Below are 23,640 nucleotides of genomic sequence, written 5' to 3' on the forward strand. Positions count from 1 at the left end.
ACACACACACACACACACACACACACACACACACACACACACACACACGCACACGAATCACCGAAATGCCGCGTGTTGAAATTAATAGAAAGGGGCGAGGATTGAGTCGTTCGTCGACTCCGGTTGAATCCCACTCGGATGCAAATGCAGCCGTCGGATGGAAGATCACAGCGCGACGCCGCGAGATAACGCCGCAACATAATATCCGTATTTTCACGTACACGATGTAACATTCGTGCGTATAGCCCTTGAATAGACGTCGTCGTCGTCTTCGTCGTCTTCGTCGTCGTCGACGCTGCTGCTTGCCGTCCGGTCGAAGACGGCAATAAAAATGGTTACGGCTCTATAGAGGAGCGATTCACGTATTCATGTTCTCTCGCACGGGCGTGCATTGATATCTAGAATGCTTATAATTGGGCGCACACAGAGGAGCGCATACGAGAGTGACTCGGCACGTGAATGCGTGCACACGCACACACATACACGTGCATGTGGAAGCGAAACACGCGGTTGCAGCGAAGTGCGTGAGTGTGAGTGCGCCTGAAGTGTAGATGCTGACACAACCACAGAGACGAGCGCCTCGTGTATATAAATAGCTAGTTAGGGTCGATGGACAGACTAAAGAGGCGAACGTGAATCGTGAGAGTCGGGATTCATTCACCTGCAGCAGCAGCAGCAGCAAGCAGCAGCAAGCAGCAGCAGCAGCCGCTGATCGAACGCGGTTAACACCGTGATTACCCCACTTCGTCAGTTCGTTCTCTCGACTCTTGGCCCAGCCGTCGTTAGCCTTGTGAGGAAAAGTCTGACGCTCGTTTACCCGCTACAGCTAGGCTCCAACACAGAGCCGGAAAATGATGGCAGGCTGGAGAGCGTGTCCAGCGGATTTCCGCGAGGGAGTTGGAGCGCGTCCGATAAAAGCGAGCGATTTACGGGCGATTCGATCGCCCCGAGGAAGAGATCTCGTATTTTGTAACGATGACAGAAGCTTTTGTAACAATTGCACAATGGCGTGCTTCCTCCTCTAGCGTCACTATTTCGGTATATTAATTAGAGTGAACGTGAAGAGTACGGAGATCTTTGCGATTGCAATACGCGATCTCACGAGTAATCAAGAAAATGTTACATAAATACGCAAAAAAATATTATTCTGCTGCTAAGAAAAGTGATTACTTAGTTTATGTTTCTTCTTTTGCAATGAACGCATATTTTGAAAATTTACTTGTGGTATACAAGATTTATTTCACAAAAATAAAATTATTCGATAATTTAAATAACAATTAAATAATCAAATAATTAAATTATAATTAAAACAAAGTTCATTTAACAGAAATAATTTCTGCGAAATAAATATTTGTATCCCGCGAATAAATGTTTAAACATTCGCTCTTGGTGAACCTCCGGAAGTCGATTTCGCTCGGAGAATCTGCCAGAAAGCAGAATGATAGGATGGAACTGGAACATCTCTTACACATTCAGTTGTCAAGCGAACCACCGCTTCTAATTACGCTTTCCTACCGCGATGCTATCTGTCGTCCCATCGTTCATTTCGACCTTTCGTTGGTGGTTGCGTCGGCATCGCCGGTAGGTACACCCACGAGGTCTCCCGCGCGACACCTCAATTCCCGTCTTAAAGCCCGATCGTGTCTGCCGCGTTCGACATTGCGACTTCTGAGCGGCTAACGGGAATTCGAGGCATGGCTGGATGGCGCGATCGTCGAATTGATTCGGACCGAATGAAGCGCGATTTACGCTCCCAACTTCGTCGCCTACGAGCGACGCGCTCTTCTTTCCGCGTCGCGTATTTTCCGCGTTGTGTCGCGTCGCGGGAAGGGCCCGACTCTGTGCTCGTTATCCAGACGAATGCTTCAAGTAAGCGCATCGTTAGGGCGATTTAGCAATCGAGCCGGGACAGTTTAACGACCGGGCGAACGACGCGCGTTGCATCGCACAACATATCTAATTTCGCTAATGCCGGCGCAGAATGTAAAGTCTGCGAAGCTGCCTGCTAAATTTACTCTTTTCTGCGGCCTCTTGATAATCCTTATCGACCTTCCCGAAGTTCCTCCGCGCGTGATAACGAGATAAGCCGTGTCCCGAGCTTTTTCCGTCGCGAGGCACATAACAAAACGGCCGCGAGCGCTTGTAATTATCGATACTTGTTCGATGTGCGAACTTTAGGCACCGAATCTTGCACGAGATGTTCCAGAGGAACGATGAGATTCGCGCTTCGACGCATTGCCGTCTTCTGGACGAACGTGAGAAGCAAACCAAGTCATTTCTCACAACTTTCATGACGCGTATTTGTTCTCGATTGTTCCAATCGAGTTAACGTTTCTGTACCCGCAAAAAAATACATACTGCATTTGCGTAAATGTTTCTTGTTTCAAGTATTTCAAACAAAAGTTTACACATCCGCAAATCTACTATAAATTCGTTAAATTAAATACATTCTGAATCCTAGTGAATTTTAGTCAAGAATATTAAATTAAGACTAAAATTTGGCTTACTGACTACTTAGAGTCAACTCTACCTCTTCGATGAAATTTTATAATATTCTTGTAAGGAAGACAAGTTCTTATTTCGAATACACGACAATGAGCTCTTCTGAAATTTGTGATGATATTTTTTAAAGGCTCTGGGTACTTTATAGATATATAGGATTAAAGCAGTTTCTTTGGAATTTTTTTACAAATAAATTTTAAGACATTTTTTAACTTTCCAATATGTTTTTATTGTGCTTTGAAGAAGTTACATGATTTTTTCAAAATTAAAATTCGAGTATTGGTTGATGCATGACATAGTCGCTTGTTGTAGTGAACAGGAACAAAGAAAGCTAACAAAATTTTTATTTTATATGAGTGTGACTATTGTGTAAACTAGGATTATTGGTCTCTATATCCCAAAATTTGACAAAATGGCTACCTAATAAAACATTGCGAGGTTAGCAGCAGGACACGTCAACAAGACTAAAACCCTACAATATGCGTGTTTAAATTATAACAAAAATTATATAACTTTCCCAAGTTATAATAAAAACATACTGAAAAGTTCAAAAGTGTGTGTCTTATAATCTCTTTGTAAAAAAATTCTTCTTAAAATCTTTTTGTAAAAAAATAAAAAAGCTCCTTTAATTCATCCCTACAAATTACCCAAACTTTAAAGCTATTATCTAGAAAATATCCTTTGCTGGAGATACACAAAATTGCAAAATATGCGCGACGCAAGGTATATTTCTCTGATTTTGCACGATGCATCAATGACACAAGGTGCATGAAATAAAAGTGACGCGAAGAAACGAGTGACGGTCACGATTAATTGCCTGTGGGTAAGACACAGACGTAATCGTCATATCTGCGTCTATTAGCTGGAATTGTTTTTATGCCTCGCCTATGGACGCTTCGAGCGATAGTTAGTTACAGTGATTCGTTGCGAGAATATAAAAACATGCGTATCATTATTGGCGATGATAACAAGCATCGAATGTCGATCGCGTCTCTCTCTCTTTCTCTCTCGTAAATTTGTAAGCTCTCGTCCCCTCTCATAAATATTACACTAAATATTATATCAAATATTATTTCTTTTTATGTAACTCTCACATTAATTATATGCTTTATGAAATTTTATACGTAACAGTCTTTAGAAAATATGTCCTAGAACTAAAATAAATGTTTCTCTCTCTCTCTCTATCTGTCTATATATCTTTCGCAATTTAAATTTATAAAACCGTCATAAAAATTATATCAAATATCATTTCTTGTGTAACCCCTTCACATTAATTATACGCTTCACGAAACTTCATACGTAACAGTCCTTACAGAGTATGTCCTAGGACTAAAATAAATGTTTCTCTTTTTCCCCCACTCTCCTTCCTTCCTTCCTTCCTTCCTCTCCCGCCCCTCTCTTTCTCCTCGGGAATAACCCGTTGCGCGTCGTGGGAACACCTCGGTGCCGAATTAACGCCACTTTGTGTACGCTCGCTTGTGGTAGCGAAGTGAGCATAAAGCGATGGTAAAAATACTACGATTATTTTCGGAGCGGCAACTCCATGGAACTACGTTGCACCAATCGTGACTCCCGGGGGCCTCTCGCCTTGCTTTTAACTCCCCGCGGATGTCCCTCCCGTAGAGCCATTAATTTCCCCGGCGTTTCTTTCGCCGCTCGCGTCCGCCCGCTCGCAAGTCCGGAATTTACGCACTGGCCAGAACTTCTGTCTAATTGCATTTCGCAACGGCAACCGACGCCGTTGACTGGCGAGAGACGCTCCAAGTGCGAGAACTCATTCGGTGGAAAAGAGCCGACTAATTAAAAACCTGAACTCTCGAGTCAGCTCGGAGAACAATCTCCCGAATATCGCGAGACTCCATAAATCCTGACTTGAAATTGGCGAATGAAGGGAACGCTCGGGCATCCGACAGCCATATGAACGAGGAAGAAAACTACCGCAAAAACTATCATGCCAATTAAGGTAACAGCACCAATGTCTGGCTACTAACACTGATACTTAACTCTGGACATTCTTATTATTTTGGTTCTTACAAATACAAATACTTAAATAACAACCCCATATAGAAGTTTTCAAGATTTGCCCGGATGCAGCATCATCTCTGATCAGAAAATTGTCCTAAATTAGCCTAAATTGTCCCAAAATTAGTTATCCTACTACGATACTAATTAGGAATCCTATTCTCACAGATGGGTTAACTCGCGTTTTTTCAGTCAACAATGTCGGTACACTTTTATGGATATCAAACAGGGGATTTTATTTTTCTATCAACTATCGTATTGAATAGAATAAAATATTAAAAAATAAAATATTTGTAAGACACTTTACTGAATAATAAAATTATTTAGAAAATCGATATGTTTCATACATTTCAATTCTAAAATCCAGACCAGAAAAATGTTGGAAAATCTTTCTTCCTTTAGAATCGCAAGTTTGAAATATTGCACTTCTATTCAGAACCCGACTTAATTATTTTAAGAAATCAGTTTGAATCCTAATCAGATTGCAAAAAATTTTTTATGCGGAACGTAAAATATATATCCAATATATATGTATCTATTGAAAGTTCAATTCGCATTTAAAGATCAAAACAACAAGAATGTCCAGAATTAGGTACCAGTGTTAATTATAATAGTAAGCACTTTTACGCCAGATAGTACTTTTACGCCGCACAAGTGCGTGCGAATTCGCATCAGTACGGTCGGCGACCGATTGCGTGTGCGCAACCAAAAATTTAGTTTCGCAAAATATCGGCTTTCTCGCGTATTACCTCTCCACTATCTCTCGCAGTGCAAACACCAACAATCGAGACCGTTATCTCCACGTTATTGGATCATTCGTCCACCAGGCACAACAAGAGAGCACTGACCTCACAAGGACAAACAAATACAGCGGGCGTGCATTTTCTTTCTCACTTTCCCCCGTCGATTTAACGCGAACGCGACGTCTAGGTGAATCGAACGCGGAAGTACGCGCGACAAGAAAAAAGGAGCACGCACGCACGCACGTACACAGAGGATGTGGGTGTACTCCTCTTCCGACACGATGTGAACAGCCTTGCGGCGAGGCAGCGACTGTCTTCTCTCTATGAGAAGCTACCGTGTATCCCGAACATACGCACTTCTCGCTCACGCACTCCGCCTGCTTCTGTTTCCATCGCACTCGTCGCACTGCAACCGCACCGTCTCTCGTTCTCTCTTTCTCTCTCTCTTCCTCTTCCCCTTCCGTCCCACTCTTTGCTCGCTCTTGCACTCTCTGTCCTTACGCTCTGCCGTCCTCGTCGCTCTATCAGCACGCTTATCTGCTTCCCTCTCCCCTCCACGTTAAATGAATAACTGAACTCTCTCGCAGTTTCCGACGTCTTCTTTCTCGCTGTCTACCCCTTCTGATTCTCACCCTGCGTCCTCATCGAGAATAATAGGATTCCTTCGTTGGATAGTGCTGTCGCTAATCATTCGTCCCCCTTCAATCATTCCCCTCAATGTCGCCGAATTTATCTCGATCGATTTCTTCGGTCTCGGTGTTGTCTTCTTCGTTCATCCGGCGGGCAAAAGCGAAGAAAGAACGGAAAGCGTCGCGTGCGTGCGTGTGTGTGTGTCTTCCGATGATACGCAGGAAATAAGGGCGACGGGATGGAGTTCCCGGAGGAAAGCCGCGAGATAGGATTAAGGAAACTCGACGAAGTGTCGGCGACGAGAATTAATACTGTGTACGAACGTCGACGCTGTAATGATATCGCAAAAGAAGTTTGATTGCAATTTCGCGAGAGCTACTGAAACTTTCGCCCCTATCTATTATTGTCATTAATATCTCGGAGAGTGTAATTGGAGCTTTTCAATTATCATCAATCCGTTCATCGTCATCATCCAGTTTTATATTGCACATGGCTCTTTGGCACGTACGCACCTACCTTTGGCAGAAAAAAAAGAAAAGAACTGGGAGCGATACACAGGCAGACGGTGATTCACCCCGGAATGTTTTAGCACGGACGTCGAGGGCAGCAGGAGGGAGCAGGTGGCCACGACCGCGAACGAAATTGGGTCATGTGCGTGACAGTGCGTTAGAGAGGGTAGCCGTGAAAATCGTTAAAAGCGGATTGATCGCGGCGACCCAGAAAGTTTACGCAACGCAGGCGTCGCAGACTTGGACGGACGGAACAAAACGTGCGTCGCTCGAATCGATCGGTGGTCAGCGTAGCGTTGAAACAACGATGACGTAAATGTGGGTATGATCGCGTGTAATGACTATCGGATCGACTCCTTAGATCATGCACACCGGTGACTCAATCGAGAGTTAGAAAAGAACGAGAGGAAGAGAGAGAGAGAGAGAGAGAGAGAGAGAGAGAGAGAGAGAGAGAGAGGGGCTCGTGCCTTCCGACGTGCGTGGACATTGCGTGACAACACGCGTCGTCAGGGGAACGTGACGGCAAAGTTGTCACCGAGACCTACCGATCTCGTCGCCGACGACCAACACCCGACAACTTTTTGTCCTAGCTGCTTAGCGGGGGAGGCAACACGTGCACAAAATATTGTGGTGGAAATTACGAAAAGTTTTCGCAATCCTTTTGGACCATACGGAATTGTGACTGAAATTGTTATGTACTTATTTAAAAATATTATGTATGTTTGAGCTTTTCGACAAGATTATTATAACTGTTTGAATGTTTTCTTGTGTTATTGCTATTTGGTGCGTTGCGTCAAATTCTTCTTTTTACTATCTTTTTTATATCGAAGGAAAAATATAACTAAAAAATAAAAAATATTTATTTGATAGACACTAATAATATATTTACTAATAAAATATTTCTGCATTGAGAAAATTTGTTTTTTCATGTGAGAAAATTTATGGTCTCCAAAAATCGTTGTTTTTCACGAAATCAACTCTAGTTAAACAAAAGAATTTAGAGTTAAGTGTGTGATCAATACAATAAATATTGCTTACTTTTTAGATATTTTTTCTCCCAGAGTGGTGATCTATCCTATAATTTCAGTTTAATCCAACTTTACAGAAAATATTGTAAAAAGGAATATAATTTTGTCGTAATTTTTACCACAATATCTTCTCTGTGCATAAAATAAACACTTAGAGATAAGGCGAAGGACATACGGTGAGGAGGCAGGGGAATCACCAGACCACACACGCGCATAGTGATGGAAATCGGGCAATTTATACGATAGGTTGGAAATTCGGGAAAGCGCTGACGCGTATCGCCATGTAGTCGCGGTGTTAGCAATTTAATTTCGGGAATTTTTGGAATGTCGGGACGTCCAGAATATTCATACCTGTCCGGCAGGTGGAGGACGGTTGACAAATGCGCGATCGATGGAAAGGAAAGTTGCGACGTCGTGTTTTTCGCTTCTCTCCTCTCGTTCCCATCGCAACTCTCGCGCCCGACGCAAGTTGCATCCTCTCACGGAAAGCTGATGTTTGCGGTGCGTGTCGACACAGCTGTCAGGACTCGACACGGCTACGACGACGACCACCGCGACATTGACGACGACAACGATGGCGACTATCTCGATTCGGTGGCTGCGCGATCAGCAATGTAAATGAATGCGAGCGTGCGACTTCGTTAACAGACTATTATTCCGTTGCGCAGGTCTCAACAGGAACTTCTATTATCCGTACGTTATCGCTCGCAGAGTTAGCTGGGACGTCAGTTATCTTTTATGTTTAACTGTTAATTTTTATGTGTAAAATTCCGAATTGAAATTTTCTACTTTTGACCTCGATATTTCCCATTGCACGTCTATTCTGATACTCTGGTGTCTATATCAGCTTTTTTTTTAAATTATTTTTATTAAATTTTATTAAATAAATTATTAATTTATTAAATTAATTTATATAGATAAATAAGAATGTTGAACATAGCATATATGCTTGATGTATACACAGTATAAAATTTTGTGTCAAATTTAACACTATTATGTCAGGAATTAACACAAAAATATTAACACCGACATTATTTTCAAGCAAATTTTATGTAAAACCGACATATTTATAATATCAAATGTAACACAACAAAAATACCATTTTTACAATGAAAAAATTTTAGAGTGAATTTTTACAGTGAGAAAATATTTTATTTATTTCTTTTTTATCGTATTGTTTTTAAAGTATAGTCAATTATTTTACTTGAAATCTTCTTAATTATATGTCCTCTAATTAATTAAATTAATATCATATTTGGAAAATTTACTTGTTGTAAATGGAATCAAAAGTAAGGACCTTACCTCTTGAGATACACTACTTTCACTCTGCTGGTAGATACTTTGTATTGTATATATCTTAAGATAGCAAAAACGTAATTTTTTCAGTAAAATAAATTTAAATTAATTATCTATAATATGTTAATCTGTACTGAAGTATAAAATGTGTAATTTTAATATTTACATATTCTGAATATATCAATTTAACACAAGATATTCGGATAACACAAACGTAATGTGTTAAGTTAATATATGAATATGTTAAAAATTTGACAGAAAATTATTAACAAGGACAAGTTTTAATACAAATACAAAATATTTTTTACTGTGTACTTATGATACTACTGTAACAGCACAAGCAGTAACAAGCAGCAAATAGCATTAGAGTATCGCCGCAAAATTGCCACAAGTTTTATGGCATCAAATGACTATTATATACCGCAAAAATTCTTGCCGGATGAGAACGCATCTTCGCGTATCTATGCTAATCACTAAATAGATAATATGTCGAAATTTGTCTATCTGGGTACTAACTTTGTCAAAAGGTTCTCTTTAGAACCTGTAAGTGGCATTTTATGTGTTTTCTGGCATTTGGAAGCGCTAAGTGGAACTTCAGCTCTTCTGTGTATTAAATATACACTGATCCTTTAGAATATATACAGATGTTAGAGAGTCAGGTCGAAAGTAGGTCTAGAATTTCGACTCGGCATGTTTCCGTCGATTGCAGACGCGTCATCATTGGAGAGAGTCCAAAATTAGCAGCTGTTAAATAATCGTGTGCAGCAACGTTTATTGTGTCATCGTGATTTAATTCACTGTGCGTTTATTCCCGGACGATCAATTTCACGGACAATTATTCGTCGTGTAATTGACTAGTTCTTACCGCGTTCGCTCTCGGTGCGAAACCGTTTCGGGTAACGCTCGCGATCGCTACCACGCTCGACGTGAGATTGGAGAGTGATTAACGACGACACGGTGCTATCACGAAATTAATCATCCTGCCTTCCGGGAACTTATTGAGCGGTCGACTTAACCTCGTTCTTATGCGCGTCTAGCCGGCCTTATTTGTCGCCACCCTACTTCATCTATTTTAAGTCCCGCGGAAGCACGTGCGCACGAAAGGTCAATACCATATGAGAGAGACGTCCGATATGTGCTCTTGACATTATTACGTAATAGTCGTCATGGTCGTCGCCGTTAACAAACGCGCATGTTGAAACAGGCGAAATCATTCCAATCACGAAAATCGTGCGAGTTCACACTTATCGTGAGATTACTCCAAGTCTACGAGAACGTGATAAATGCTATCTCAGACGTGTACGTCTACTGACAACGAGGGTGACAAGTCGTTCTCTCGAACGACTACTTCCTCTCTTCGGTGCTTTATATACCAGGTGTAGAAGTATGAAACCGGAATTCCCCTATAAATGGTGCCAGCGTTCAGTTTAGTGACCGTAAGACCGCTACTGCCGCGCTATTATATTCTCCTAACAGCTGACGAATATTGTCAACAAACATAACCCCAACTTTCATTCTCTAGTATATTTTTGTATAACCTTAAACATGTCACGTTTCGAGCCTACTAACTATGATTTGCGGACAGCATTGATTTTCTGTTATCATTTAAAGAAAACTGCTGCAGAATCACATCGAATGCTTGTCGAAGCTTACGGTGAATATGCTCTTGGTAAATCTCAGTGTTTCGAGTGGTTTAAAAAATTCAAAAGTGGTGATTTTGACGTGAGGAACGAAGAACTATGAACTATGAACTATGAACTATGAACTGCTGAAACCTGGTCAAACCGTCAATACTAATCGCTACCAACAACAAATGATCGATTTAAATCGAACATTGACTAAAAAACGACCAGAATATGCAAAAAGGCAACACAATGTCATTTTGCTCCATGATAATGCCCCATCACATACAGCAAAACGGGTCAAGGAAACGATCGAGTCGTTCAGTTGGGAATTACTACCGCATGCGGCTTATTCTCCAGACTTGGCTCCGTCCGATTATCACCTGTTCGCATCGCTAGGACACGCTCTCGCTAACCAACGCTTCGATTCGTATGAAAATGTGGAAAAATGGCTAGATAACTGGTTCGCTTCAAAAGATGAAAAGTTTTTTTGGCACGGCATTCATAAACTGCCAGAGAGGTGGGAAAAATGTGTTCAAAACAGTGGAAATTATTTTGAATAAAGTATTATTTATCACTTTCGAACAACAGACGTCTTATTTGTATAAAAAAATTCCGGTTTCATACTTCTACACCTGGTAGATGAATCTTCAGATAGATCTCTTGATAGATTTTGAGTAAAATTTCACGTGTTCTGATGGGATAATCGATCAAGCTCTTGTTTACTTATGCAACCACAGACTACCTGGAACAAAGTCTTGTTCTACACGGAATGTAATCGCGGTTGAATCATCTACCACCCACGACGAATTGAGACACGACGGGACGGCCCAAGGCGAGGAAAGATTTGAAGAAGAGGAGCAAGGCAGAGAGAGGGCAGAACGAAGGAGGACGTTATTGTCACTCGAGTACTTTACGCCAATTTGCACATGCAACGTTTTGAGAAGGATGTTCCTGATAATATGGAAAACGTTGAACCCAGCGGATAAGGTCAAGTGGGTTAGTCGTCTCTCGTGCTAGTTACGACAGCTAATGGGATACGCGCCACGTTGACAGAAAGAGAGAAGATCTAAGCAAATAGATCTCGTCGGTGGCCGGAAGGTACGACTGAGATATGAACGAGACAGACACGGCGTCCTTATTTGCGAATTAATCTTCCGCGTCGGAGAGATTACTGATATAAATGAGAAAGAGAGAGAGAGAGAGAAAAGATAGCTAAAATGTGTCCGCTATGTTTTCTTATACATGAGCTCTCTTTAGTATAATCAGTGCATTCTTCATTAAAATATACTATAGTTATAACTGATGGCTTAGTTATAATTGTAGCACTATAATCAGCTTAAAGGATTAATTAACACGCGGGAAAAAAATCAGTTTGTACGACTGAATAAAACTCGACCAGATAAAAATTCAACGACGTGAAATGATGTTTCTATTACCGCGACCATAAATATTTATCTAAAATGGGAACTGAGTTGCAATAATCGAGAACAACTAATTAAAGACCTCTCTTTCTTTCTCTCTCTCTCTCTCTCTCTCTCTCTCTCTTACAGGAATCTTTCTGTTCCTACAATCGAGTTCTTCATCTAGTTCTCATTATTCTTGTCAAGCATAAGAAAATTCAGTTATACTAACGGAATAATTTTCTTCCGTGTAGTAGCGATTGTTACCACTATTGATGCAGTTTCTAAACACAAATCGCAAATCCAAGTATTATTTTTGAACATATAAGTGTGTAGTTTGTAGACTGAAGCTTGTTCACACATTTCTTATCGTTTTAAGCCACATTATTTAACACATTTGAGATGCGTAAATCATAATTTAATACATTTAAACATGTTAAATGACATGATTTAAGACGGTAAGAAACGCGTAGAAAGAGATTCAGCTAAAATAACAGTGTAAAGTGGGAATATATTCACGAAAAATCAGTGAATATATATTCACTGACTATCGATAAAATCCTGCTTTTGCTGATTCAGTCAGAAATATTTTTACTGATTCACTTCAAGAGAGAGTGAAAGAGTACGGGAGGAATTACCAGAATGAAAGAGAGAGAGAGAGAAGAGAAAAGGAAAAGAAACAAAAAGTTCACGTTGTGGAAAGAATATCGCTGTTGCAGGTTGCTCTAACGTTTCTAAGATATCTGGCGAGGGGAAATAATGAATGATGCCATCTATTATAAATAAGTTACAGTCACGCCGTCTCTCGCGCGAATTCGCAAGAGTAGTTCCGAGGGGATCTCTTCCTCCGAGTTGGCATTAAAGAGCACCGGAAGATTTTCAGCTCGCGGAAACTTCTTTCATCGCTCGCGTAAACGCGTAAGGCCCTTCGACGCGAACTCGCGATCCGTCTCGAGATACAGCCTTGGACGAGGGAACCGCAGAGGAGGCCGCGGTAGAGAAGAGTTTCTTGCACCGCGCTTCAAGTTTCTTTTCCTACAATTGCAGCTGCGTGCGGAGGCGCGTCGGGTGAGCGCGCGGCGGATAGAAAGTGGGGTGAACCCGATCGTGGGAGAGATGAAAAAGGGACATAATGGGAGAGCGGAAGGTGGAAGGAAAACAAGAAGAAGGAAATCTTCCTCGCTACCTCCGGAGGGAGCGAGGGACCGCGGGCGTGCGCGTAATAAGTGGCTTGAATGTCTGACGAGCGCCGAACGAGACGCGGCTCGTTGCGCCCGCTCGTCTCCTCGCCATTTTTCTCCTTTTCCGCAGACGCGGAGAGAGACACGACGACGACGAGGCGAGGGGTGACAGAAAGATGGGGACAAGGTACGCGCCGGCAAAATGCACGTGGAATATTTTCGACCTTGGTGATAAATGGGTCGTTCTTATGTGACCGCCGATATGACTCGCATGTGGTTACCTTATTTTGCGCTCTGCCGCCTTCGATCGCTTCCGACGATCTTGCTCGTGGAGACGCGACGAAATTCGCTCGACACCGAGGATAATATTGCGAAACACTAACACCAACTTGATAACGCAGCGTGTATAACGATAATTCGTGATATTAACCCGAGAATGACCAGGTATGAGCGTGTACCATAAATGGTACATTTTCTTTAATAACGTTGACAGCATCGATAGGTAGGACTCCAAGTCCTTGATAGCTTTTAGTTAAGTTTTCGCGTTGGTTCTCAAGAAGTCGTTACTACTCTCCCACCTCGTAAACTCCCGCAGATTAGGTGAGTGTGTCAACAACTTCGGTTTATATCGATATATTCGTAACTTCGAAGGTTCAACATTCATGTGAATCTATTATGAGATTCTATTTTGAGATTATTACTAATCAACTTTTGTTTAATCAAACATTTACTCTTGTCGCTTTTATTTCAAAAGGAGAAAACAGAACTCACAAGACTGAAATTTAAGGTTGCAAGTATGAGAGTCGTGATGATGTTTTGCTCGTATAATAATTATAAAGTTGTATTCTTTGAATAATGAAATTGATATTTCGATTAGTTTTAATTATTTAAACACGGCAAAAATCTGAGGTTTAAATCTCGATGGCATCCCAAGTCGAAATTTTGCCCTTATGTTATTTTACCACGCAGTAAGAGCTAAGTTAGCAAAGTAGGTTTAATCCTAATGGTACAATTTACTCTTTTGATTCTGATAATGTCCAAAATCTCTCTTTTCACTTTCTTTAGCGTCAAAATAGGGTGCTTGTATTATAAGCTTCGGAACATTAAAATGGAATAGTGAGGCTGTTGAATGGAATAGTGAGGTTGGACACAGGATCAAAATTTCGACTCGGAAGAAATTGACGGAATTGCGGAACTGAGCAAAAGTTGTAGAGGTACACCAAGTGGTTAACGACTCAGAAATCGAGTCTTGTCATTGTCAAGTTAATGTATCTTATCGTTCATCGAATCGTTCGTCTTACCGGCGAGTACGCGTTGTCTGAGAAGAGTCTGAACGAGCGCGTGCAATTTCCCTATCGCTGTCCCGAGACTCTCTCCGTGAGAGAGGCGGCTAATAAGTGGTGCGAATTTCCGAATGGCCTCGTTATCTTCCTACTTGCCCACCGGTGTTTATCTATGAGGTGAGGAACGAGGAGGACGAGCACGGGGAGGAAAGGAGGCTTGGGAAGGTGGCCGCGTCTCCCGCGGGATAATAACCGAACGGAGGTGGATGTTAACAACTAGGTCCGCGTAGGCAGACTCACCTGAAACGATCGACCAATTTAACGCGACCGCTTATTATCGGTCGCAGAAAAAGCGGCGCGAAACAACGCTCGCCGAGCGAAGGGAACCGATTCGAAATCGCTCATTTCGCCCGCCGGTAATTTCGGAAAACAACACGCGTCGCTTCTCTACGTATTCTCTTCGGCGATGTGAGATCGTTCGCGGACGATGCGGCGACACATTCGTCGAGTTACTTTTCTCCTAAGCTATTTTTTCAGATTAGCTGAAAGAGGCAATGAGAGAATCGATGTTGGCTGTTTAAGAATATATCTACGAGAGTTTTGCACTTGCAGGAAGATTTGATATACTGTTTTTCTATTTGTTGATAATACAAATTACTACACGTAAAAAAATCTCAGTTGATGCAAGCGAATAGGAACCAACTGAAAATTAGATGATCAGGAACGATATCTCTGTTTTGAAACCTAATATTTCTGTTGTCGTAACCGAAAATATTCGTCTAAACATTCAGTGATATTAAAACTCGGTTCAAGCAACTGAGAACAACTGACTATACAGAAACCTCATAAAGGAATTTTTCTGTTCCTACAGCCGAGCTTTCGTCTGGTCCCTGAGCAACCGAAAATTTGGTTGCACCAATAGAATTGTTTTTTCCGTGTACACCAAGAGGAAAAAAATTTTTTAAATTAAATATTTTTTAGTGGGTACTGATACTTTACTTGAATTTAAGTTCTTTTATTTATTTGCTAAATTTTTTATTTAATTACTTTCATGAAACCTAAATATTTTTCGTACTTCTACATTTATGCCAAATTAGAAAGAAATCGGAGTGGGTAGGTTTACTTGTAAGTTTTGTGTTAGTTCAGCACAAGGCAAATATGTAAACATATAATATGCCGAAAAGTAATACAAAAATGTAACATTTGAACATTATTGTGTTATTTTAGTACTAAGAAAAAAAGAGATTATTGACGACTGATCCCGCTATAAAAACAATTGTTAAGTGTTCTAAAATATTACCGTTCTGTTTTCTGTCTTTAACTTTTTGATTTTAATTTAGTGTTTTCCAACATGCGAAGTCGCACAGTAATTGATATTTCATGAGAGGGTAAATTACTGCCCAAGCAACCTGTGAATAATTGCGAGACGCGAGAGCTCGGGCGATCGTCGTAAATGAAGTCAATGAACCGCGAGGAGAGGAGGAAGAAAGAGTGCGAGCGCGAGGATTTTTACGGGATGGCGGCCGTTAACAGCGCACAGTGCCGAATAAACTCCGGGGAGCTCCAAAAATTATTTCCATCGTAAATCCTTCCTTTGCCCCGACAAACGTTTAAAGTCGTATCTCGTGAGAGCGCGAGCGCGAGGCCAGAACAAGTGGAGCTCCATTATCGCGCTCCCTTGCCGGATCATTTCGGTTGATTGACCGTTTTGAATTTATAATAGCTTGGTTTTTGCGCTCGTGCGCAAATATCCCTCGTGGCATGATGCGCCAGTATCGAAATCCTTATGGAAAAGTGTATCGTAAAGAAATAGTACCGAAATTATATGATCGTTATCCCAATCGACAAACAAAAAAAAAAAAAAAAAAGAAAAGGGAATAAGGTAATTAACGCGAGGAATGTAGTACAATTCGATCTGAAGTTCTGAATCAAAGAGGAAATCGACCGGCGCGTACAGCTACACGTGAAAGTTTTTGTCTGGATGATTAACGACAGCGGCATTTAATCGCGTATGCATCTCACCCGTTCGTTAGAGAACAACAGAGCTCTCCGGGGTTGCTCGCGCGTCTCTGTAGCCGCGGTGGCGTTAATTACCGTGGTAAAATGACTGATATCATCTCGGTAATCCGGCCGAGTCGCCGCGAGGCTCCCGGTAAATTGTTTCTGCCGGAAATGCGAGCCTGCCATCCGCACGTTCTCCGCTTTGTCGTTCGTGTAATCGTGAGGATCGCGATCACGGCATGGAAATTTCGTCGGTGCGCTTCGTCGTCGTCGTTAAATTGCCTCCGTCAATTCGTAAGTGGTGGCCCGACGTGTGCTTCGCGTCGCACGAGGATGTGTCAACGGGTCATCGCGTAAGCCCGATGAAATCATACACGTGACGCGGCGGGCGGGAGATGTCGTAATCCCGAGAAATTCACCAAGGCTCGAATATATACATATGTATATGTTGGCTCGTATAATAAATAATTTTGTACTTTACAATGAAATGAAACGATTATATTTTTAGCTCCGTTATAAAGAAACAAAGTAATCTACATAATAGATGGCAAATCACACTGAAAAAGAAAATTATTTATTTAAAATAAATTTATTCAGAATAAGTATCCAATTAAAACTAATATGCCTAAATCAACACAATCATTGTTTCATACATAAAATATATTCTTATTATTCAAGAATAATTTTTATAAATGAAAAGCACAAAATATTGGATTGAGAATATAATAATTAATAATAATAATATTAAATAAATAAAAAAATATAAATAAAATATAAATATAAATAAAAAAATATAAAATAAATAAAAATTTATAATATTTTTACATTATCATCAAAATAATTATATTGTACTTCTTATGAGATTATTATAATATTTAAATAAAATGTTACATTGTTGAAATTTAAAACTTTAAAGTCCTAACAAAATTATATATCGTTGCTTATATATAAAACAATGATTATAAATTTGAATGTATTAATTTTAAATGGATTATTTTTTTCTGTGCAATTATATTATTATTGAAAGTTATGTTGATTCTTTGTAGCGAAATTATTAATTTTTCTGAGGTTTTGGTAAAGAAAAAATTGGGAGAGACACTCGAGTTTTGTTGTATGAGATCTCCAGACCATAAATGCCGAAAGTAAGTTCGATATTTTAATATAGAATATCAGCAGAATATAAAAATTTCACGGAAACAAAAGAGAACTCTCCTGAATCTGCCTGATCGGGAAGTTCCGATTCCCAGCTGAAGATTCCGCGAGACACTACCGTTAGTAGCATCGTATAATCCGCGTGTAATCATTTACGGTACTTTTTAATTAGCCGAGCGCGGCTGGCGAGCGCGATTAATAAATCCGGAGCGGAATAAGACGGATTTTCTTATCGCGCGTACACGGCAGAAGATGTTAAAGGACTGGCAGATAATATTAGAACGTATCGCAAAGGACAAACAGTGGGCCAGTGACAATGGGTGATGCGCAACCGCATCGCTTCCGCTTTCTGGCATAAAAACGGCAGACGTAGAACAGCTTGGTTGTGAGATAACATTTCTTCTAACAGTGCTTTTTTCTTCGTTATTCCACATCGAACGCCGGTCGAGCGAGGATCGATGGAAAACTCCGGAAGAAAAAGGAAAAACGGACGAAGGCGGAATTTTACGCGCCACGAACTTTCTTCCTGAGGACTCGCCAGTGATCGCGGACGACAATTAATTAAGAGCCGGGCAATCGCGTGACCGGAAACACGAACCGCTACGAACAGCGTGCGTGGGCGCGGTGTCGTGGTTTAGCAATCGCGCGTGAGAGTTGCTCGTTGTTTGGGACTGATAAAAAAAAAAATTATTGACGATGACCATTGCGCGGACATAAATGATGTTTATCAGTGAACTGGCAAAAATGTGCTCTTTTAATATTTTAAGGGGTTACAGAATCCCGACAAGATCACCTAGAATCATCAGAATATAATTTGGAAGGCTAAATAAAAAAAAATTTGCAAATAACGATTTAGCTGGCGTATAGTAACACACACATACACACATATATTAGTTCCCGAACAATCTGTTAGAGACGTTAGTGCTGTTTGTGTGTGAATGAAATGAATATGAATACACTAAATGCGTATATATATATATATATTATATATGGAGTCAAATAAAATATCTTCTAATATTAGCGAATTATCTACATGCTCTTTTTCACCTACACTCTTCGACTTCTCACAACATCCCCTTAATACAGAATTACTGTCGCATGTTATCGTTTCTTAGCCGATTTTTGTTTCGTTATATTTGTGACAGCGATAACTGTATTGAGGTAAGGAGAACAAATTATTAAATGTTTGGAAATGATCGCGTTTTCAATTATTTCCGACACAAAAATACGAAATTCATCAATCGCTGATGATGCTATCACGAATAACAACGACGAAAAGAGAACACACGTAACAACTAATTCAATCTGCACGTATAGATGTGCCCGTTACGCGGTAATACACGTTTTTTTCTGTAATGGTACATCGAGCGGGCCGAACAGGATGTAAGCATACACCGAGGCAAGAAGCATGAGAGAACCGAACACGGACTTTCGATTATACGCACTATAAATTTTCGAGCCACGCACCATTAACTCGCCGATAGCTGAAAATCCGGCTGGATCGATGAATCCGGACAAAAGTAATGCGATGGGTGAATTATGTCGCGGCCCAGCTTGCGAAACGTGAGAAGACGTTTCCGACACTGCGCAATATCGTGAATGATGAATAAGATATAAGATGAGAAAGATGGTAATTTTAATAAAATCCTAAGTTATTGAGGCCCCTGTTGTGTGTGTTGAAACAAGAAACTTACGTGATTTCCTAATTACTCGCGCGGGAGATAATTTACTTAAAATAACTAACTGAAATGACAATATAAATTGTGAATAAATTTCGACTTTGACATAAAAGATTTTAATTTTGAGGTAAGCAGCTTTTGAAGGATGATAGTAATCGCAGGAAAGTCAAATAGAGAAGATGACTCTTGTGTTCGACGGAGAAAATTTTATACTAAAAATCAATATAGAATTTTGTAACTAAAGAATAAATTTTGAAACTAAAGATGGACATTTTGCATTGATTATCTTTTTATCTCATGTGTGCTATTTATATTTTAGAAACTGAAATTTGCCATTAAAATTTTCTATATTTTTAGAGAAATATTTACTACGTTTTTTAATAAAATATACTTTACTGACAGTCTATTCTTACACTACTAAATATATATTCTTATACTACTAAAAATGTAGTAAAATTGAAAAAAATTTATATGAAAAAAAAAATTCTCTCCGTGTAAAGACAATGATTTCCTAATCACCCACATGGGCGTTATAAATTATATTAATTGAATTATAAAAATTAACCACGTAGAGAATTTAAAATAATCAACTCTGCAATAACGATATAAATTGTAAGTTTTAGTTTGGAGATGAGAGACTTGAAATAAACAGTCTTTGAAGAGTGGTCGCAGCGAAGTCAAACGGAGGAGAGAGAAGAAGAGATAGCTTCGTACAGACAATGCATCGTAAATGGACGAAATTGCACGACGCGCCATTAAAATGGGTACGGATAGAAAAGTGTGACTGCGCGGCGAGGAAAACGAGTCGTTTCCTGGGTACATAAAGAAATCGAAGTGAGGATTGCTTCGTCTTGGTTCGTCTCGGTTCACACATACACAGAGAGAATTGGATTGAGCGATCGGCCTCTTGATCGAATCGAGATACGACGGGCGTTCTCAATTTTGCTCCTTCCTTTACGGTTTTCGTCCACCTGTCACCGTCGGTACCGGCGAGACTTTTTGTCGGAGTCCTTTTGCGCCACCCGATCTTTTCTTATCGATTAAACCTGACAATCGCAAATGGCGCCTTCACCGCGATAAATCCGACACACAGTTACTCTTTGAACTTTTAGAAAAAGCACCGGTTTTTTCCAAAATTCAATCCATCTCGACACAATGGTTATTACCATTTTGTAACAATTGAATAATCGTGTCGATAACGTTGGAACTGCAAATAAGGTCGAATGAGGTTCGTAAAGTTAACAATGAAGTCAGGATGTTTTTTTGGTTCCACCAAAATCTACGATCGACAATATGGCGAAATTGCCAGTTTCCAAGTTAAAATGAAATTAAAAAAAAAGAATGTACCGTCAGTTTTCAATTGTGTGGCTGTTTAACGAAAGTCCATTTTGAAAATAAAGAGAAATGATCGCGTGACGTTCCGTCGAGCGAGCTTAAAGCTTCTAAAGAATCTCCGGCGGAGGAGAGAGAGGAGCGCGCTGAAAGCACAATGAAGATTCGCTTGAAGGCTTCCGCAGACGTAGCCAGGGCAAGAAACGCGGCCGTTTCTCGCCCGGATATTAACGACGCGTTGATAGAAAAGTTTGCCGTGGCCAGCGGCCAGCTCGAAATGGACGGCGCGATATGGATGAGCGGGAACGCGTGGCGGGCTAATGCTGTCGATAATCGCGCGAAATGAAAGAGAAATTATATCTGAGTTTGCGAAAAATCGGCCGAGAGCCGACAGCGAGCATAATGCAGAAAATGTGCGGCAAAGATTGCGCGAAGTTGCCGACGAGCGGCTTCTATCTCGAACGAAATGCGAAGGATGCGAATCGAAAGGAATCGGCGTGAATAGGCTCGCGGAGCTGAAAATCGGAGCGAAGGTTGGTTGGCGATGAAAAAAATCTCGTGAGCGGATCCCGAGAGCGGAAACTACGAGTACGATAAAAGCGCCACACTGAGAGAAGGAAAAATATCTGAGAAATAAACGATATTTATTCGTTGGGTGTACACAGTAACATATTTACTGAAAACTAAATCCTCTTACAGAACAGAATAAACAATTTTATAAAAAGCTAAAGTTTCAAGAAAATTTATACTTTCTGGTTTGAAAAATATTTTATATATCAGTATAAATAAATATATTATTAACACCCACCGAGCTTTTATTTCTTATTTTTTCTTCTCAGAGTATAATAGCTGGACACTAATAAGGCTGGTATCTAATATCTGGATATTCTTATTTGTTCTACTTTTCTGTTTTGACTTTTAAATGTTTCGGATTTTATTATTGATAGGAATATTTAAACTTTTAACATGGAATATATGTATTTATTCTATATATATATATATATATATATATATATATATATATATATATATATATATATATATATACATACATACATGCATACATACACACACACACACACAGAAGAAACAATATGATTAACTCACATATATAAATCTGTTTGTGTGTTTATTAGATTTAATAGTAATAATTCAATATTCTCTCCATTGGTTGGGTCTATTGGTTTTTCATCTTACACTGAGCTTAAAATGGTTTGAACTTTTTTTTTAATGCAATTTGAGACGCAAACAATGGTCTAGTGAGAAGATTTGATTAATTCCTAGAAATTAAGTTTTCTCATTGGATTCTTGACTTTGTTGCAAATTGCAAAAGTAAAAAGTATTCAAATCAGTTTAAAATTCAATACAAATGAAACGTACAAACAGAACGACCCCAATGCTTCGATTTCAGACGGTTCGGATAATTACAAGAATTGCTCGTAAGAAACGCCGAGAAATCAAACACTAGAAGGCCTATGACCGATGGTAAAACCCGCAAACTTCTGCGCGATAATAAATCCTGTTGTTCGCGACGAAAATGTGAGAGACGGTAGTGATTAACGATCAACACGCTTTTTCGATAACAATTCCAACTCGTACAAATATATATATGTGTATGAGAAAATTGGTATTGCTACATCAGTGTTAGGCATTAATTGATAAAAATTTTCCTTGACAAAAATAATTAATAAATTAATAATATTTATAAATTAATAATAAAAATTAATAATAATATTAAATTAATAATATAAAATAATCAATTGTCATACATATAATCAGATCAAAGATAATTTGTTCAATTCAATTAAAATAAATAAATAAAATTAATTATAATTAATTAAATAAATAAAATTAATTATAATTAATTAAATTGATTAGAAGATAATTTATTCGATTAATGAAATTAATTATTAAATAGTAAATAATCTATCTAAACAAAGAAGGAATTAACGATACTAGATGAGAGCATGTTTAGTGTGTAAAATAACTATTATGAAATATGAATGAACTGGAAAAGTTCGATATTGAATTTACCAGAACATTTTGTTCAATTACATGAATCGATGAAATTATTTGTGATTGTATGTACGATGACTGATTAATTTTGACTATTGAATGATAATTTTAGTCGAAAAGAATTTTAATCGATTAATGTCCAACATTGTTACATTATCCACGTCGCTAAAGGAGTCCTTGATGTGTGCAAAGTAACAAGGAATTTAATACACCGACGAAGTAGATCTTAAGAGTTTGTAAATAAATAAAACAAAAAATAAATACATATTTACAGGTTTGTATGTAAGGGTCACTTTTCAAATATGGTAGCCGAATTAAAAGCATCTTAAATGAAACGGACGGTCGCAGTTCGTTTAAGCTCGGAGCATGGGACTTTTAGCATGACATGCAAGACCTACCACCCTTTTATAATTCCATATTACCCTTCCCCGAAGAGAAAAAGGATTCCAGATCCGGTTCGAGGTCAATTCCCTCGACTTACACTCAAGGTTGGAGCGTGTGACACGGCGGTTAAGACACAATAGATCATTTCAAGCTGTTGCGGTATATAATTAATCTTAACAACAGGGCCGTGCGGATATTTGCGATCGGTGGCCTTCGCGCGAATAGCCAGAACAAGACCTAAATGATTTCCCGCTCTTGAACGTCCTCTTCGGCGATTTGTGGCGCAACATCCACGATTCGCGAAAGAAATTCAAACGGAGCACGTTGGAGAGCGTGCAAAAGTATATCGCGTTCACGAATTGTCACAGAATGGTAAAAGTTTCCTCACGCGCGAATATATCGAGTTACCACGAGTATTACGCAGTCGTGTATCGCGCTCATCCAATAATTCGTGTCCAACTGAAATATCGCGTCTATTTGAGGATCGGATGATATGAGAGTCACGTTGTTCGCGAGGGTCACGTGATCGCCTATTAAAGCATGGCATAGGACGTGTGGATTCTATAACAATGCAACACGATCTATAGCTCGCGAGTTGTTGCGCGAAATAAACTCATTCGCGCTCCATATCGCGTTCTAATGTCACAACTGATGTGACACGATGCCGTTATACGATGCCGTTAATGTTGAGAACTATTTTTATATAACAAACTATTCTTATATCGCGAACTGTTATCTTTCAGCGAAGGAAAATTCAAGGAAACTTAACCCTCCACTGCCCAAATTAATTTCTCATGTTTGAACTTTTCATATATATATATATATATATATATATATATATATATATATATATATAT

General features: G+C 39.6%; 1 protein-coding gene across 4 annotated transcripts in view; it reads right to left on the reverse strand.

Moving 5' to 3' along the window:
• Positions 1 to 23,640, reverse strand: part of LOC116851338 — an 86,094-nt gene that overhangs the window by 59,463 nt on the left and 2,991 nt on the right. For 2 of the 4 annotated variants that reach the window (XM_032830649.1, XM_032830648.1), the window contains exon 1: positions 5,274 to 6,773. The exons of the other annotated variants lie outside the window; for them this stretch is intronic. The gene's annotated coding sequence lies outside the window, so the exon portion shown is untranslated. Of the gene's footprint in view, positions 1 to 5,273; positions 6,774 to 23,640 lie in introns of those variants that run through there. 4 annotated transcript variants of the gene reach the window in all.

This window comes from Odontomachus brunneus, unplaced genomic scaffold (assembly GCF_010583005.1).
Source record: "Odontomachus brunneus isolate Ranch 3 - 2012 unplaced genomic scaffold, Obru_v1 Obru_scaffold_171, whole genome shotgun sequence".
NCBI lineage: Eukaryota > Metazoa > Arthropoda > Insecta > Hymenoptera > Formicidae > Odontomachus > Odontomachus brunneus.